This window comes from Lepidochelys olivacea (assembly GCF_965140295.1).
Source record: "Lepidochelys olivacea isolate rLepOli2 genome assembly, chromosome: 5".
NCBI classification, from domain to species: Eukaryota; Metazoa; Chordata; order Testudines; family Cheloniidae; genus Lepidochelys; species Lepidochelys olivacea.
The window spans coordinates 63,832,895-63,838,911 of NC_140415.1; positions in this window are offsets into that span (position 1 = coordinate 63,832,895).

Consider the following 6,017-nt stretch of genomic DNA (forward strand, 5'->3'; position numbering starts at 1 on the left):
TCATCCTGCCAGGTCAGCTGTCACCAAGCAGCTTGAGACACAAGACTTATGTCTCCCCAAAAGAGATAGTTATTTCCATCCTTATTAGAAATACCTCATCTGGCAAAATAGAAGAAGCCAGAATTGTTTATCCTCCAGTTATGCAACTCCTGTACCTTTCTGGACAGCCTTAGAGTTTTCTGCACTGCCATGTACCCGGACTGTGATTCAAAAGAGTGTTATCCCTTTTGGCCTGAGCAATTAGCCACTATCCAGGGTCTTGTGGGTTGTTTTCATTAGGAGGATAAATCAATGATAGTCAGATATTTTTCTGATGCAATTCTGTTGATTTCCAAAGAATATACACAAAGTCCTGTTTCTCTGAAGAAAGTAGGATCAAGCAAAAGGAGGCAGGTTGCTCACAATTCTACACTTGCCTTTCAAGCCAGAACTCTGCCCAAAATGCTCTCTCCTGGTTTTCTCTCAAGGCCACATTACAAATGCTTCTCTTGCTGTCTCCTGGTTTCTGCTTGCCTCTTTTTTACCAACACACAGAAAGACAGATACAAGCAAGACAATTCCCAGCCCCTGCATTTGTAGTGGTGACTTCCATTGTTTCAGCCACAAAGGGTCATTGTGCTCTCATTTGACCTGAATGGAAGGTGGCTAACATGCCCATCAGCTGAATGAGTTCTGTGACTGCCCATATAGATCAAAGATGTTATGGCGAGAAGCCACCCAACTTCTAGCATAACAGCAGCATGTGGAAAAGGCTAATGCTTCAACTGCCTTCTTCCTTTTTTGACAACCAAGGCATCATGAAAAACAAGTTATCCACAAGCAAAAACAAACAAACAAAACTGGTGTAAATGTGGCTCAAGCAGTGGCTTCTTCAACATCCTGATTTGTAAATCTTTGGCACAGCAGTGCAGTAATCTATATGCTTGGCTTAGCTGGTAGAATGGATAAACAAACTTGTCCTTTGATTTGTTGAGTACCCTCAGCTTGAATGACTCCACAATAGCTGTATCCTGCAGGAGGCACTCAACCCCTTGTAAGTATCATTTACTTGGGAACTTTTCACTGGACTAGAATGCGTATTCAAACCAACAACAACAAACAAACTGTGTACAAATTGTATATCTACGTGTAATGCAATGGATTGCAAATGTGTTATAATATATAGCTGCTAAGTGGTAAAAATGTCTGTCATCTCATGATAAATGTACTGTCATGTGACTCAGGAAATACCTTGTAGCAAATAGCAGGCCAGGTTCTCAGCTGCTGTACATTGGCATAGTTCCATTGACCTCAGTGGAATTACATTGATTTCCGCCAGCTGAGAATGTTTCATTCTGTGAGGTAGTGAGTAATTATCCATGTATGCCTCACACTGCTTTCTCTCCTCAAACCAGAAAAGTCTCTTTTCCTCCCAAAGCCTAGTTAGAGTCAGTAGTTTTGAAGTTTACTAGTCTAATATCCTAATGTTTTTATTAAAAAGCATGTGAGATCTACAGCTTTGACATTCTATGATGTGGGTGGATGTAGTATATTTGTTTTGACTGGATGGATATAATTTTTGAAGGCAGAGGCAATTCTAAGACAAATGGAAGGTCTGTTTCTTACCGTACAGTGTAAATCAGAGAGTAACTCAGCTGAAGTATATGGAGTTACACCAATGCAAAAATCAATTGAAAAAGAGATTAGAATCAAACTCATTGGGGAGTCTGAGCCTATGCCCTATCTGGACAGACTGACTTTGAGGGTCTGATTCTGATTTCACTTTATATTGGTTTTACACCAGTGTAACTGCTTTTATGACTATAGTTATTCCTGATTTACACCATTGGGAGATCAGAATCAGGCTCAGAGGACATAACAGGAAATGTAAGGCCTGATTCTCCTCTTACTTAACACGGCATACATCAGGAGTAACTCCAATGAAGAAATTTGCAGAAATGGATGGCTCCTTAGTCCATAGGTAGGCCTCTAAATAAATGGCATGATGCCTACTTATGGACCTAGGAGCCACCTGTTTTTGCAAATCTGAGCTCACAGCAGCTCCCATTGAAATCACTGAACACCGGTAGTTTGGTAAATTACAGTGTGTGTAAAAAGAAAAGGAGTACTTGTGGCACCTTAGAGACTAACAAATTTATTTGAGCATAAGCTTTCGTGAGCTACAGCTCACTTCATCGGATGCATTCAGTGGTGGTTATGTTGATAACTCTAACTGTGTGTGGATGAAGAATTCCTGTCCTCCTCCTCTAACTTTAAGACTATCCCCCTTTCTTTTGTCATCCTCCATCACCTCATTTTGAATTTAAAACAAAAATAGTATTTTCCTAAAATCAATATTTGTAAAAGATTTTAGAAATGTATTACATTTTATTGGGAGTATATTTGTAATTAGAGGCGTCACCCTAATTGTGGTAATGATGCATATTTGCTTGTGATGATGAACTGAATGGAGTAACAACAAACACTATATGAAATGGATAGCATGTAGGTTAATAGTGAAGGCCCTTTCTCTTGAAGTCACACATGCTCTTTTGGATATCAAAAGGAAGCTTGATGTGTCACAATACGGAGTATGTTATGTGGCCAAAAAAAATATTAAGCAATTTTTTCTGTATAAAATCCTTGGAAGTTTGGCAGGAAAAAAATGAAAACACTTTATGAACGGGTTACCTTGCTTGGAATATTGATTATCTGGTTTTAGACAAGACACAGTCCAGCTCTATTTAGAGCAATAATTTCCATAATCAAATATGGTCACAGTGTTGCTATCCAGCCTTATTCTATCAGGCTAGGTATTCACACTCTACCTTTCACTGCAGTATGTGAGGCCCTGTCTACAGTAAGGAAATTTGCATTGGTGTAACTGATGTAATCTGTGGTGGTGGCATGTACGTCATCTCGGCCCTGCTTCAGTTTCCCTTCCCTATAGGTTATAAGCAAATCTAGACAAACCTTTTCATCAAAGGCCACCCGTTTCCAAAGGTCTCTTTTATTAAGAACAGTCATAAGCATAAGTAGGACCTTACTCAGATACACCCAGGGATATTCATCATCTCAGGCTCAGTCCAACTAGCAGTCTCAGGATACTCTTTTTTTCTGCATCTGGAAAGAGTCTTTCCTTCTGGGACCCTGTCCAGTTCCTTCTCTGGGTTACTCCTTTTCAGTCCTTCCTTAACCAGGAATCTCCAGCTCTTGCCTTTGGAACAGGGCTGTATTAGTTAGTTAGTCCCACACTCCCTTCTTAACTAGGAATTATCCCCTCCAAAGTGGGTTTTGTTAATCAGATCCTCTGGTCCTTTCTAAGCAGGAGCCTCCTCTCTGGAGCTGAGTTGTGGGTTAGCCAGCTGTGGGGCCTTTGCCATGCCAGATTCTCCTTCAGCCAGCCTTTTCCTCAATTAGCCATCAGGCTTCAACAAGCTAGCTTTTCCCTGCTGCTATCTTCTGGTGTCTACCCAGCTCTGAGGAAGGAAGGAAGCTTTATATTGGTCCTCTTCTCCAAGTTCATTCCCAGTTGGTTATGTGAGAGGGGATCCTTGCCCTCTGTAATGCTACTGGCCCCAGGCCCTTAAAGATATCGCAACAGGATTTCCTTCCAAGCACTACTCATTTGCAGGACTGCTTCCTCTCTATCTATAGCCCATAGGTCCTTACAGTTATAGTGATCTATATCTATGTAGATCTATGTAGATACATTTAAAACTCTTAGGAGGCCATGTCATATAGCTGGCTGGGCTGATCACTAGGAACTACTGCCCCTAAGGGCCGGACTGCCCCATCACATATCCCCTAAAGTAGATGTTAGGCACTGGCACAAATTGGGGGTTACAGTTGTGCAGTTTATCCTGGTAACATGGCAAAGGAAGCTGCACTGATTAAACTTTGTTTTGTACCAGCACAGCACATCAACATGAGGGGTCTGTGCAAATTCCCTAAATGTAGGTCAGGTCTGGGGCTCTTGCAAAATGCACTGTTTCCATATGAGTAGCCAACACCTAGGCTTGAGCATGTCTGGGTCTCCTGTTGTACATAGGCGAAGATAGTCTTTTCTACCAGGGCAGAGGGTGGGGAGACAAGACAAGAGCTGGTGGGAATTTTTTATCTGAAACTGTTTTTAAAGTAAAAGGTGGCCTTTTTTAGAAAACGTTTTTCAACATTTTTTAGACTTTTTAATCAAAATAATTAACCCCCCCAAATCCCATGTTCTATTTTTCAGTATTGTTTCCCCTTTTCCCCTTCCTCCTCCACGTGTCCTCCTTTCCCCTTTTGGGTGGAGGGGGGCATAAGAAAGGAGGAAAGAACAAGATCTGAGAAACTGAAAAATAAACCTTTGGTATTGTTTTGTTTTTTGTTTCTTGGTCAAAAATGCAGAAAATTTTCAAAATTTTCATGAAAATGTTTGACAAAATTTTGAAAGAACAAATAAAAAAGCAAACCATTTCTGACAAGGGCATGTCATTCTTCCTTCAATGCTCCTACCTGTAAAATGGGTAATGTTTACTAGGTCAGCTGGGAGTGGGAATGCCTACTGAATGTGGACCTTATGCTTTCCCAGCATCTAATGATCTCTCTTCAGTCTTGTGTTTTGCGATACTGTGGGTGCAGCAGTGCTTTTACCACATGCAAATGTGTAAGGGAAAATACACTTGTCTGACTCCTAGGGGTGTTGTGAGGCTTAATTAGTGTTTGGAAAGCAACACACACAGATTCTTCCATGGAAGTTGTGATATAAATGTAAAACATTAACTCCCTTCATGCTGGATCACAGTGTTAAGAGCAAACTTCAATTTGTGACTAATAAAGATCATTGTGAAGGTACAGAACATTTCAGGTGCCTGTTTATTAACAGTGCAAACGTAATTGTGGGGCGTGTGCCCTTTCTGGTTCTCCAGAGCCTAAAGAAAGAGAGGGTATAGGAAACTCCCCTGTGAATAATTTGCCTAGGTCGGCGTCAGAAGTGCTGGAAATCAGACAAAAATCATAGGAGGGGCAGCTGCCCTAGCCAAGTTGGGTTGGCAATGAGCTAAAGGGATCTATTATAGCCCAAATTAAAAGGTATTTATTTAATTGTATTTATTTTATACTTGACTTCTAAGGTAATTTCGAAGACATATTGATTAATGTTTCTGGAGAGAAGAAAAGAAGCATGCCTTGCTCGATTATTTCTGTTGCACTGGCAAACGCCCACGAAAGAGAAAGAATAGTAAAGGGCTGGGATTGCATTAGAAAACATCCTCTTAAGCCATTTTTCTGGGATTGCTTTGAACTTTCACTCATCATTATTTCATGCGCCGAATCTTCTTTGTGCTTGTGGAAGGGGGGAAAGAATAACACACGAGAGTTGCCTGTAGAATTTTTAATCAAAGCTACTGCTCTCCTGATTGCTGCAGTGGATTTTCAAACGCCAAAGCAAGTGGGTAAATTAAAATCCCATGTTCCCGTGGGCTAGGAACAGAGCTGTTTGAAATGTTCTTTAACGAGAAGAGCATGTTCCTATTGTTTCTCTTGCCTTAGCCGAGAAGTTCCAGAGAGATCCTATATCCAGGGACACCTAGCAAACGGAGACAGAGAAGGTGAAATTAACTAAGGGGAGGGAAGGGCTGGGCTAAGGTTGGTTGCTCTCTCTTATCAAGCTGTTTTAGGACCTAATCCAAAACTCACCGAAATCCACGAAAGTTTCCATAGATTTCAATGGGGTTTTAGTCAGTTCTTCAATCGCTAGCAAATGAGGGACCAGGAAGTCACACAGGAAAGGGGAAAAAAGCTGCTAGCATTATCGGTGTATCTTGCAGTGCATCTGCTCAGTGTTTGCAAGCAACGCACAGTCCAGAAAACAAGAAAGCCACATCCAGCTCCTCCAACCCATTCTGTGGCACTTAAAAAGCCATATTCTGGTTGAAAAGGAGATGGGTCCGAAGGAGACTTTCAGGGCTGGATCCTGAAACTACACAGTAGCGTTTATAATCCGCCCCAACCCCAATAATTTTGAGAATTCAAAACAATGAGCATAAGGCCAAACA